Below are 13,744 nucleotides of genomic sequence, written 5' to 3'. Positions count from 1 at the left end.
ACACTGCGTTTATATATTTTGTAAGAGGTGTAACAATGGGATAGATCTATGAGGAATGGGGGAAGAGGCCCTGGAGGTCATGGTGGACGTGTTTTCTCAGCTTTGCCCATGCTGTGCTAAAAAGCTGTTGTCTAAGGCAAAGGCAGCAGAAGAAAATGCATTAAAAAAAAAAAAAAAAAGGGCTCCTGTGAATTTATGAGAAGTGCATCACGAAGACAAATATTTCAGCCATGCAATTCCATTCGGCCTTTTCAGCTGTGTGTCCATAGCAAGTCAACGGCTAAATTGAAAAATCAATTCCAATTTAAATTATTGGAATAAAGAACACCAGGAGTCAGAGATAAAATGGCTTTGTTCTCTGAGATCCTTTTTAATTGGAAAGTTATTTCTTCAGGGTATTCTAATGGTTCTGAGGGAAGATTGCAAAATAAAGTTGATCGGCTGGGGGAAGGTTAATAGCTAATGTGCTTTCCTTGCTGTTCGGCCGCCTCCTGTCTTTATGACATCCCCATCATATCTGGAAGGATTGAAGATTCTAAATCATTTGATACATGCAAGGAGTGTATTTTCTCTTGGTCTTTCAAAAACCATCCTGAGGCTGGAACCTTGGCAGAACTTTCTCTTTCAGCCTTTCAAATCAGACTCACTTTTGCTTACAAATATCACAAAACACTTGTCTTCTTTCTTTTCTTTCTTTGTTTCTTTTTTTTCTTTTTTCATATTCCTGATGGGGATGTTTCTCTAACAATGAAGTGGTAATTAATGGAAATAAAAGATACTTGAAGAGGATGCTAGTAAAAGCTCTGCTCTTTAATGATAGTAGAAGAAAAAAAAAAAAAAAAAACTTTGCTGGCCTGTATTAAACAGAGGAAAAAAAGTAGTTACAGACTTAGGAAATGGAGAACAAATGTATACAGACAGGGCAAAGGAAAAACATGGTAGATATAGAAAATGTGAATAAATATTATTATCAAAAGTTAATATTGAATGCCCTGAGAAACCAAAGGTCGTATTTAGAAAGCTTCAGCCCAAAATTTAAAAACTAAAGTTTAACTGCACATATAATAACCTTTTCTCAGCCTGTAGAAAATTGTTTGGGGCAGCTGTAGTTTAAAAACCTTAAATGAGCATTTAATTTGAAATTAATAAAACAGTTATGGTATGTGTTAGGAAAAGTTACTGAGGTTTGCTTTGTATATTTAATTACTGTAAAGGAGATAAATCTCATTGCCATGTAATGAACTCAGAAGTGTAGATATAGTAAATATGTACTTACGTTCTTGTTATTAATGCATTAAATTCGTAAGAATATTTAGGAATTTAATTAGCATTTAATAAGATGCTATAGCAAATTATAGTAGTTAGATGTTAAATGTAAATTAATATTTTTAGTATCTAATTGATATTAACTAATTAATTACTGTTTATTACATGGCAACTAGATTTATCTTTTATGGAGTTATTAAATCTCAATTAAAATGCTCTTTTAAGAGGGAGCATTCAATTAAAAATAATATTCTCTATGAATTCCATAACTCCCTTCTCCTTAGGATGTGAGGTGCAAAACGTATCAAATCAAATTACCAAGTTGCTTAGAAAGGAACCCAGTTGGGACTATGCTAGAGTTGTTCAAGCCATCCCAGAATTTTCCAAGTGAGGAGAACTAATTTTTTGAAAGTCATATTCTTTTCTCTATTAAAGTGATAAGCATATGGAAGCCTAGAAAGACCCTAACTCAAAAATCTCTCTCCACAGGCAATGATATTGGGTTCAGGTGTTATTTCCTCAAGAAAAGCAGCTACAGGTTATTAAAATAAAAATGTGATTTTTTAATTTGTTATTTCCCCTTGATGTAACTTCATATATCAGATACAACATGGCAATTAATTGGGGGTGGGTTTTGCTAGAGGGAAGTTTAGAACATCATGAATTCAATAATCAGTCAATAATCAAATGTATTAGGCTAGAGGGAGAAGAAAATGAAAGAAAAGGAAATAGACAAGTTGAAATTTCATTTTTCTGTCAAGGTCTCTGTGGTTCCTGTCAATTCCTAGAATATAGTGTGTATTCAATAAACATTTTCTGAATAGAATGCATTAAATCTCCCATATCTGGCACCACACAATTCCTAAAATGACTTTATAGTTATTTCGTAATCTGATCTGAGACAGTAGAGAGTAGAGGTTAATTGTCCCAACAATTTTAAGTCTTCCTTTTATGGACTTCCCTGTAGCTCAGATGGTAGAGTCTGCCTGCAATGCAGGAGACCCGGGTCTGATCTCTGGGTCAGGAAGATCCCCTGGAGAAGGGAATGGCAACCCACTCCAGTAATCTTCCCTGGAGAATCCTATGGACAGAGGACCCTGGCAGGCTACAGCCTGTGGGGTCGCAAAGAGTGGGTCACAACTGAGCTACTAACACTACTAAACACTAATTTTAAGTCCTGACTGCCTCATTCAAGGTGTGACACCTTTGAAAAGTCATATTATTATTACTACTAATATTCTATTCCTTGGTATCCTCTGGAATTACAGACAATGGGAGAGCCCACCTGAGGATTATCGTGAGGGCTAATGGAGTCAATAAGAGACACTTGAGAACAATACCTAGTACACAGCAGCAACACAACAAACACTGATTTTTATTATAATCTTCATTTTTGAAGCAATGGTGTTCTCTTCAGTTGGGAGCTGGAGTAGGTACATTATGTTTTAGCTCACTAAAAATAATTGGAGAGCAAATTAGCTTATTTTTATCTAGTTTACTCCCCTTAAATAATTAATTTCAGTAACTGTAAATATTTACCATTACTTGCAAGTCATTTTTTGGCAAAGCTATAAATACTATGTAATTTTAATCTTTCTCTCATGAATCAATCCTTGAAGATTGTCATTTTTGTCCCTACAATTTTCAAGCATAATGAAGATATTAAATAAAACCTATCTTACATTGATTCTCACTTCACTCAACTAGATATCTAGCATCTCAGCTCAATAAATAGCCATTCATCATTATTTTTTAGTCAATGTTGGGTCTTGTGACTATATTCTTGCCTAAGGTCAGTGAAATTAATTTTCAGTTAATATTGACCCAAATTGTTTTTAAAACATAAATATGACACTGCTTATAATGCCAACAACTTATGTTTACTTCCCAAATGTGAAATTTGCTCATGAATTTTATACTCAAAAATTACTTTTTTATATTATAACGTCACTTAAATATATTTTTATGCTCAATTTCTGTTGTTTTCTGAAACAGTGAGTTTAAAATCAAGAGAAACAAAGTCTCCTACCATCCACCCTAGGCATATCATTTATATTATCTTAGCTTACTTTTATACTTTTTTTAAACAAAGGTCTTGATAGAATAATCTTATTAAAAATACCTCTAAATCTAGCATGTTATTACATTATACTCAAACACTAAGTTTATTCTCTATTATTTGTGTTTGGCTTAGCAGTTTTCTTTTGTTTGGCACTTTAAAATGTCTGTGTGTGTGTGTGTGTGTGTGTGTGTGTCCCCAGAAAAGAACATATAGAAATAATAAAATTTTAATATAAAAACCAGTAGCCAAAAACTGAAATTAAACGGGAGATGCAGTTTCCTGTTGTGTGAAGAGTAGCAATGAAGATATTTGCATACTCATGATTAAAAGAATAAAAAGCAGTAAAAATAATGGATGGAAAAGACAAGTCCGTGGAGGTGTAGAGTCTCATTTCTTTGATTCTTCACTCATCTCAGCTGATTCAACATTGGTCTTTAGATGTGTAAGACTAAGCTCTGTGGCAGTAAAGAACTAAGGGAGAAATGACAGGATTTGACAGATGTGCAGAAAAAAATGATTTACTCAAGAGGAAAAAGAGTAAAGATGAGAAGAGAAAAAAAGCAAACATTTGATCAGAGACACTACAAGGGGAAAAGGAAGGGGGGAAATAACAGACACAGGATACAAGAGTATTTTAAATGTTGAGATGTGTGTTTGAAATTGACTGAAAGCCACAAAGGGAGGACATTGATTTTCATGACTAATATTTTGAATGGATCCAATCAGAGCTTGACAAAAAAAAAAAAATATATATATATATATATATATATATACATATATATACACATAACTAAAAACAATGAGCTAGTCACTTTGAGGATAACCTAAAATATCTGCAAGGATATTAAGAAGGGCTTAATAGACAAGGAGAAACTGAAGTCACCAATAATGACAAAATTGTCTAAGAAGGGAGAACATTCAGTGTTTAACTTAGCATAGCTTTTCTTATTACAAGGTCTTATGTACTCCCACAGGACAGGAAGTAAAGAGGTGCTCAGAGATTCACTTGACTCACAGTATGGGATGCACCAGTTTTTGGATGTATTTCTCAAATCTGTGCTTGTTTTGCTCTTGCCTGTTGTACATACTTGCTCATCTATTTCTATTCTTGTTCTGTTCTTTAGATTCAAATGCATGATAATGTTATAACTGTTTCAAACTCAAACTCTCCTAGTCTTCTGATTCTTCACCTTAGCTCTGCTGCTCCTCAAAGGACATTCCCCATTTTTACAGAGCTATTGAGCACTTGTCATGCTAGCACATCCAAGAGGAAATGGAAACACTATTTTATCATGCTCTGCTTTGCCAGCGACAAAAGGACTTCCATATTTCATTTGACACCAGTGGTGGCAGTATTAGAGAAGGAAAATGCTGCAGAAATAAATCCATGGCATTATTTAGTTAACACCTACTGCAGAGAAGTAAGCAGTATCATATTCCTAACTGGAGATTAAGTTCTGGGTGGGTAGTTCTGAGTGGGTAATCAGAGATACATGTGCAGAGGAAATGGCATGCCTCCACCTGTATGTACAGGTGCCAGATCCTGACCATGCATTCTCCCTCTTTGGTTTTCCTTCTTTGAAGTGAAGTGAAATGAAAGTTGCTCAGTCATGTCCAGCTCTTTGCAACCCCATGGACTGTAACCGGACAGGCTCTTCTCTCCATGGAATTCTCCAGGCCAAAATACTGGAGTGGATCACCATTTCCCTCTCCAGGGGATCTTCCCAACCCAGAGATGGAATCCAGGCTCCTGCAATCCAGGCAGATTCTTTACCATCTGAGCCACCAGGAGAGCCCTTTCCTTCTTTATCCCTTTTCAATTTCCTTTCCTTTTTCTTTTATTTTCTTTTTGCATTATTTTTTCTTGCTTACCATCCTTTCTCCAAAGAGCTGCTGTCAGCAGTCCCATCCCCTCCATGCTTCTGCCGCAGCCCCTCAGACATCTCCACTTTCACTGGACAATGGCTGCTGCCTCCTACCTGGCTTCCCCCCAGCTTTTCCCCCGTGACCATTCCTTACATGCATCTTTACACACTGGAGTGTACTCTGGGCATTAAGAGATCGGCTCTGGGATTGCAGAGATTTGGACGCAAATCAAAGCTTGGCCACTTGCTTATCTGGACAGCTTTCAACAAGTTACTTAATCCCTCTGAACCTCAGTGTGCTAACCTGTAAATTGGGGGTGGCAACCTGGGGAAGGATTCAATTATACTCTATTAATATGCACTTAATATTGTTCTGTCATGGTAACTGTTACTGTAATTTTCTCTTTTTAAAAAATTTTTGAAGCATAGTTGATTTATAACAGTGTATTCAATTTTTCTGTACAGCAAGTGCCTTGAAAAAAATATATATATATATTCATATTCTTTTCCATTATGGTTTGTCACAGGATGTTGAATATAGTTACCTATGTTATGCAGTAGGTATTGCATAGATTTTTACCTCTAGGAACAATATGATTATGTTCACTCTATATTTTACTGGAATTCTTAATGGGCTACTTGCTGTGGTTTTGAGATTGCAACCAGGGGACCAAGGGAATCCAGATAGACAGTAATACAGTGTCATGTGAAATTGATGAGTAGAATACAGAAAAGTACAGTGTGGGTTGGCTTAGCAGTGGCTAAACAAACCACAGAGCTATGGGCAGAGGCTGACTATGGCTCATGGACAAAATACCAGAGCTGATCTTCAAAGTCTGGGTTTGCTTGGAGGGTTGAGGATAAACATGATACTGACTCCTACACAGGAGTTTTATTTCTGAGAGTAGTCCAAGTGGGAATACCATGGCATCAGAGAATACATTTAGAACTACTAAAACTGTGCACCTCATACTTAGCATCTTTCTAAGAACTTACAGACACTTGGAAGAGTTTTGCATGTGTGCATGCGTGCCACATCGCTTCAGTCATTTCTGACTCTCTGTGACCCTATGGACTATAACCCGCCAGGCTTCTCTGTCCATGAGATTCTCCAGGCAAGCTAACTGGAGCAGATTGCCATTTCCTCCTCCAGGGGATCTTCCTGACAGGGATCAAACCCACATCTCTTACATCTCCTGAGTTGGCAGGTATGTTCTTTACCACTAGCACCAAAAGGGGAAGTCCAGAAAGAGTTTTACCCTACCTCAAACTTTAACATCCATGGAGGTCTTAGCAGATCATTCTGTTAAGAAGACAATAGGGAAAACTATTTTCTTTTTGCTGAAATACTAGCAAATAATTAGAAAATGAGAAATCAGGTAAGGGAATTTTAACTTGAGAATTTAATTAGGCCTTAAATGCTGTGTCTTAGTCACTCAGTACTGTCCAACTCTTTGTGACTCCATGGATTATAACCCACCAGGCTCCTGTGTCCATGGGGACTCTCCAGGCAAGAATACTAGAGTGAGTTGCCATTCCCTCCTCCAGTGGATCTTCCCAACCCAGGGATCGGAACCCAGGTCTCCCAAATTGCAGATGGATTCTTTACCATAAGAGTCATCAGCCCAGTCCTTAAATGTCTATTTACATAATTGAAGGAGAAAATACATTTTTACAAATTCACCCATTTTGTTATTTTCAGTAGCCAAAATGGTTGTGCAGTATGTTGCTTATAAAGGCAATGGGAGACCATTAGTGCTGTTTCCTTGGGTGTCGCCCACGTTTAAATTTGAATGCACCTGATTATAGGACGCCTGATTTCTTTGAAAATAGTTGGAACAGAGGAAGAAAATAGACAAAAAGTCTTTGAGTTAAAGAAATAGAGAAGTTATACCAAAAAGAAGTTTTTAGAGCATTGGTTCTTAAAATTTGTTGTGAATCGCTAGAACACACATGAAAGTGAGATAGAAGACATTGCCTTTCCTCTTTCTACAAATCCTACAGAATATTCTGCTACAGATCAAACTTTGAGAAACATCAAATTAGAAAGAAAATGCTACACAAATAAAAAATAAATACACTTACTTCTATTTGCTTTTGTGTATAATAAGGTACACTTTCAACACAGCATTTGTGCAACCATTCATCTTGTCAGAATGATCAATTTTGTTTGGAAATCAAATTTTCATTCTCTAAGTAGATGATCATATATGTAGTATTTCACTTCAATTTTGAGTTACTAGATAGCAAGCATCATAATAACTTCAACTAGGATAGTTATAGTATTAAAAATGCATTTTCTAAAACCATAAACATCTTTAAGTATGATTATTTTTTGTATTAAAACTTGGCTAGGGTATTTCACCTTTTAATCCTCTTTAAAAAATTTAATGATAAATCTTTATCTAATATTCTTGTTTAAGATTTATTCTATACTTGACACATACTTATAACTTACCCATTAATATTAGTGGGAATAAAAATTTATGTGCATTCATTGATAGGAGAATAAAATTCTTCATATCATATTTTCAAATATAAAATTATGACTTCTGAGAATGTATTTGATCTGAGCAGAAAAGCAGCCTAATGAGCAACATTTGATTGATAATACATTGCAATTCATAATTGATATAATCTTAGATCTGCCAGCGCAACAAAAGGTCACTTCGAAATTTGATGGGAGGTTAAGCGTGGGATAAGTTGGAAATGATATTGTATCATGTAAAGAAAGAAGATACTGACACAAATCTACTATTTCATATTAAATTAAAAATACCTTGAAAAGCATAGTAATTAACAGCAAGTCCTGAGAACTTGACATTCCACACAAATGTCACTCCCCAGGGTACTACACAGGAATTAAAGTGTCGTTTTACTGTCAGACTGATGTATACCACTGAACCAGTGCTGAGGAAAAAGTCAGATTCTTGGTGATGGTTGGGCTTTAAATTGTAGATTACCCCCACTTACTCCTGTTTCTGTATTAGAAAAGTGATTCTAAATCTTACTCCTTTTTATATCTTAAAGAGAGTATGTACTCATGTGTTTTCCTCTTCATTGAAAATAAAATATTGGAGAACAGTTAAAAATGATTTTGCAAAGCTCTCTGGGGAATGAGGCAGAGTTTAAAGTGTATCTTTATCTTATTAGAACACAAAATTTTACCCTTTGGGAAGAAAAAATTTCCCCATAAATTAGTATCAACATTGCCTCTCACAATCCCCAACATGTTTTCAACTTAAAACTATTATCCATGTGTATAGAGAGACAGAGCATCAAGCACCATCCAGACCCAACTGTCACATTAAAAACCAACCTATAGGATGAAGTTTGAGTCTGTTAAACTAATTGTTGATACCTAAATTCTTTATGATCATGATCAATATTTATTCATCTTAGTCACTCTTTCCTCTTTCTTTCTTATATATGTTATTAGTAAAGAACTCCTGACTACATATAAACAAAAAGAAATAAGCAAACACCAGACAAATTCTTATGTTTGAAACAAACATATAGAAAGGAAAGCCCATGTTCTAAGATGTAATCTCCACTGAATGCATCAGGCCTCATGTGCATATTTATGTTTCTCGTTGCCCAAATAAAAACATCCTTATCATAATCAACTCATTATCCTTCACCCTATAATACTTCACACATCTGTTCCTTTGACTCAAGCTTTCCACTTTTGCCTCCCTCTCACACCCTATTTATCAGCTCAGCAGATGAAGAATCTACCTGCAATGCAGGAGTCCCGAGCTCAATTCCTGGGTAGGGAAGATCCCCTGGAGAAAGGATTCAAGTACCCTGGGTTACCCACTCCAGTATTCTTGGGCTTCCGTGGTGGCTCAGATGGTAAAGAATCTGCCTGCAAAGAAAGAGACTTGGGTTTGATTTCTGGGTTGGGAAGATCCTCTGGAAGAGGGCATGGCCACCCACTCCAGTATTCTTGCCTGGAGAATCCCATGGACAGAGGAGCCTGGAGGGGTCCATGGGGGTCACAAAGAGTTGGATACTTGGGGTCACAAAGAGTCGACTAAGCACACAGCACAGCGCACACTGTTACTGTGTTCCCTGAACTCTGGAGCTGTGTTTTTCCCACACTTCCTCACGTTGAAACTCTTTGAACACTACCACATCTTGGGGAAATAATATTCCTTCCTTATACGCTTCTTCAAAGGATGTTTTTTCTCTCCCTTTGGTCTGAAAATGGTATCATGTCATCTTTTCTGTTTATTGTCCCAGGTCATAAAATGTCCTCAGCCATATGAAAATTCCCACTCTTTTGGTGTGGAGAAAACGTATCCCTCCTACACTGCTGGTGGGAATGTAAATTCATGCAGCCACTATTAGAGAACAGTATGGAAGTTCCCCCAAAAGCTACAAATAGAACTACTATATGATTCTGCAATCCCATCCTAGGAATATATCCCAAGAAACTCTAATTTGAAATCATACATGTACTCCAATATTTACAATGGCCAAGACATGAAATGTCCATCAACAAAGAAATGAAGAAGATACAGTATATGTGTGTGTGTGAGTGTGTGTGCGGGAGACCTGGGTTTGATCCCTGGGCCGGGAAGATCCCCTGGAAAAGGGAAAGGCTATCCACTCCAGCATTCTGGCCTGGAGAATTCCATGGACTGCATAGTCCTTCGGGTCACAAAGAGTTGGACACAACTGAGCAACTTTCACTTTCATATATTGGCCGAAGCTTGGATGAACCTAGAGATTATCATACTAAGTGAAGTAAGTTAGACAAAGACAAATATAATATGATATCATATATGTGAAATCTAAAAAATACAAATGAACTTATTTACAAAACAGAAAGAGACTCACAGACATAGATAACCAACTTATGGTTACTAAATGGGAAAGGTACGGAAGGATACTTTAAGGAGTTTGGGATTAGCAAACACAAACTACTGTGTGTAAAATAGATATACAACAAGGTTCTACTCTAGAGCACAGGGATCTATATTAAATATCTTGTAATAACCTACAATGAAAAAGAATATGAGAAGGAATAAGTGTAATTGAATCATTTCGCTTACACCAGATACTAACACAACATTGTAAATTAACTACACTTCAATTAAAAAACAAAAACAAAAAATAAAGCTCCTACTCTTTTGAATTTTAGCTTATTAGACTCCTTCACAATTCCCCCTCCTAACTGTTATCATCTATGGACTATGTTATCCACATCCAATTCACTGAAGATAACTGTGATTTTTCTCCCCAAATCTTGTTGTTATTGTGGAGATTTTTCCCAAGGTCATGATAAGTAAATATCCATTTCCCTGAACTGTCCCTGGTGGCCTAGTGGTTAGGATTCAGTGCTCTCCCATTTGACTAATCTCTCAGCTCCTTGCCTTCATCATCTCAAGCGACTTTGCTTTCCTCTCATCTATTTATTCCTAAGGATTTATTCACCATTATGACTAATCAATACAGTCTGCATTCTCTTAAACCACATCCCTGTCCATCATTACCCCCATTCAATCATTCCCTAATTTGAGAGCTATCAGATGGAAACTTTCTCACCCTCCAAAAATATTCAAAGTCAACTGCAATTAAACAAATATTCTGTCTTCTTTAAAAAAAAAAAAATTAAGAAATTTACCTTTTCCTAACAAAGGTAACCCTTCGTATTTGTTCTGAATACCAGAATCTTGTCTCTTCAAATATTATATTCATCTTTATTCCTTTACTCTTCTATAATTTCAACCTCTCAAAAATCCTTCCTGCCAGCATTTAAACATTATTTTTAAGGATCTCACATTAAGCTCTTATGACTGTTTTGCCTCTATTACAAAAGCTAACAAATTTTACACTATATACACTTTCTCTTCTTCATCTCCACTTCATTCTCAATAAATTCATGTCTTGGTTAGATTGTGAAGTCCTAACGACTGGACCATCATGCAGTTTCCTCGGCTGTCATTCCTTACATTCACCACTTGCCATACCTCTGCCACTCGCCCGAACTGCTCGTTTCCTTCTACCTATTCTCTTAAAATTACTCAGATTTCGTTCTATGACTCTATTTCTTCTTAGTTTCATAAACTACATAGTAACCTCATTAGTCCCCATGTTATATTATCTGCACATGAATAACTCAAAATATTTTACTTCTAAACACCCCTTTTGAACTTTGGATTAATACATAAAGCTGATTATTTGATATCTCTTTATCATACCTCTCAATTGATCATAGATAAAAATCATAGATCATATAGGGTTATCAAACAGAAAAAGAGACACAGATGTACAGAACAGAATTTTGGACTCTGTGGGAGAAGGCGAGGGTGGGATGTTGCGAAAGAACAGCATCGAAACATGTATATTATCTAGGGTGAAACTGATCACCAGCCCAGGCTGGATGCATGAGACAAGTGCTGGGGCCTGGTGCACTGGGAAGACCCAGAGGAATTGGGTGGAGAGGGAGGTGGGAGGGGGGATCGAGATGGGGAATACATGTAAATCCATGGCTGATTCATGTCAATGTGTGACAAGAACAACTACAATATTGTAAAGTAATTAGCCTCCAACTAATAAAAAAAAAAATGAAAAAAAAAAGATTTAAAATGCCACTAAAAAATCATAGATCAATTTATCATAGATAAATTACTGATCTTCCACTTGAATTCTGCTGCTTCTTCATGTTTACTTATTTGTTTGCTTATTCTAATTTATTTATTTTAATTAGAGTGTAATTACTTTATACTATTGTGATAGTTTTGGCCATCAATTCAGTTTAGTCATGCAGTAGTGTCCAACTCATATGAACCCATGTACTGCAGCATGCCAAGCTTCCCTGTCCATCACCAACTCTCAGAGTTTGCTCAAACTATTGTCCAAACAGTCAGCGATGCCATCCAGCCATCTCATCCTCTGTCATCCCCTTCTCCTCCTGCTTTCAATCTTTCCCAGCATCAGGGTCTTTTCCAATGGGTCAGTTCTTCACACATCAGATGGCCAAAGTATTGGAGTTTCAGCTTCAGCATCAGTCCTTCCAATGAATATTCAGGGTGACTTCCTTTAGGACTGACTGGCTTGATCTCCTTGCAGTCCAAGGGACTCTCAAGAATCGTCTCCAATACCACAGTTCAAAAGCATCAGTTCTTCAGTGTACAGATTTCATTATGGTCCAACTCTCCCATCCACACATGACTACTGGAAAAACCATAGCTTTGACTATAAAGACCTTTGTCAGTAAAGGTTCTTGTTGTCTAAGTTCATCATAGCTTTTTTTCCAAGAAGTAAGTGTCTTTTAATTTCATGGCTGCGGTCATAATCTGCAGTGATTTTGGAGCTCAAGAAAATAAAGTCTGTCACTGTTTCCATTGTTTCCCCCATCTATTTGCCAGGAGGTAATGGAACCAGATGCCATGATCTTCATTTTTTAAATGTTGAGCTTTAAGCCAGTTTTCTCTCTCTCTTCTTACACTTTCATCGAGACTTTCTTCAATTCCTCTTCATTTTCTGCCATAAGGGTGGTGTCTACTGAGTAGATGAGGTTATTGATATTTCTCCCGGCAATCTTGATTCCAGCTTGTGCTTCATCCAGTCCGTCATTTTGCATGATGTTCTCTGCATATAGGTTAAATAAGCAAGGTGACAGTATACACCTTGACATACTCCTTTCCAATTTGGAACCATTCGGTTGCCCTATGTCCAGTTCTAACTGTTTTTTCATGACCTCCCTACAGATTTCTCAGGAGGCAGGAAAAGTGATCTGGTATTCCCATCTCTTTTAGAATTTTCCACAGTTTGTCATGATCCGCACAGTCAAAGGCTTCAGTGTAGTCAATGAAGCAGAAGTAGATGCTTTCCTGGAATTCTCTTGCTTTTTCTATGATCCAATGGACGTTGGGCAATTTGATCTCTGCTTCCTCTGCCTTTTCTAAATCCAGCTTGAACATCTGGAAGTTTTCAGTTCACACACTGTTGAAGCCTAACTTGGAGAATTTTGAGCTATACTTTGAGCTAGAATGTGAGATGAGCGCAATTGTGCAGTAATTTGAACATTTTTTTGGTATTGCCTTCCTTGGGATTGGGATGAAAACAGACCTTTTCCAGTCCTGTGGCCACTGCTGAGTTTTCCAAATTTGCTGGCATATTGAATGCAGCACTTCACAGCATCATCTTTTAAGATTTGAAATCACTCAACTGGAATTCCATCACCTCCACTATCTTTGTTCATAGTGATGTTTCCTAAGGCCTGCTTGACTTCGCATTCCAGGATGTCTGGCTCTAGGTGAGTGATAACACCATTGTGGTTATCTGGATGATGAAGATCTTTTTTGTATAGGTCTTCTGTGTATTCTTCTCACCTCTTCTTAATACCTTCTGCTCTTTTTTAGGTCCATACCATTTTTGTCCTTTTTGCGCCCATCTTTGCATAAAAATGTTCCCTTGGTATCTCTAATTTTCTTGCAGAAATCTATAGTCTTTCTCGTTCTATTGTTTTCCTCTCTTTCTTTGCATTGATCACTGAGGAAGGCTTTCTTATCTCTCCTTGCTCTTCTTTGGAACTCTG

This window comes from Odocoileus virginianus, chromosome 8 (assembly GCF_023699985.2).
Source record: "Odocoileus virginianus isolate 20LAN1187 ecotype Illinois chromosome 8, Ovbor_1.2, whole genome shotgun sequence".
NCBI lineage: Eukaryota > Metazoa > Chordata > Mammalia > Artiodactyla > Cervidae > Odocoileus > Odocoileus virginianus.
The sequence above is the reverse complement of the archived record's forward strand: the minus strand, read 5'-3'. Positions refer to the sequence as shown.